General features: G+C 65.8%; 1 protein-coding gene across 1 annotated transcript in view; it reads left to right on the plus strand.

Annotated features, from left to right (window-relative positions):
* Positions 1–403, plus strand: part of SCAP (SREBF chaperone) — a gene marked incomplete at both ends in the record, with an annotated part of 30910 nt that overhangs the window by 29176 nt on the left and 1331 nt on the right.

The following is a 403-nucleotide window of genomic DNA, read 5'->3' on the forward strand; positions in this document are numbered from 1 at the left end:
GGGGCCCTAACCCGTCCCGTGGACGCTGTGGGAGGTGAGCTTGTCTCGTACGTGGGCAGGGGCGAAGCTGACCTGCGTACATGCAGGACGGTGGGCGAGTGTTTGGGGTGAGGTGGTTGGAGTCCAATCCGGCACGTTCCCGAAGCTCCCCGTTATATTCCCCTGCCTGGATGCGGCCCCTCGGCGGAGCTGGAAGGCCGGAGCCCCGTGTGAGCTGTCTTCCTAAGCAAAGCGTGAGCTCCTCTCGCCTTCGGGCTGGGTGACTTCATGAACAGCAGCACATGGGGTATCCCCGGTCTTCTCCTCGTCCCTTCCAGCAGCAGCCGTCCCCTCCCGCCACGCACGTCGCTTCCCTGGCCTGGCGCTGCCCGACGGGCGTTACCCTCTTCCCCTGCCCTTGGCA

Source organism: Cariama cristata, unplaced genomic scaffold, assembly GCF_000690535.1.
Source record: "Cariama cristata isolate BGI_N322 unplaced genomic scaffold, ASM69053v1 scaffold16461, whole genome shotgun sequence".
Taxonomy (NCBI): Eukaryota; Metazoa; Chordata; class Aves; order Cariamiformes; family Cariamidae; genus Cariama; species Cariama cristata.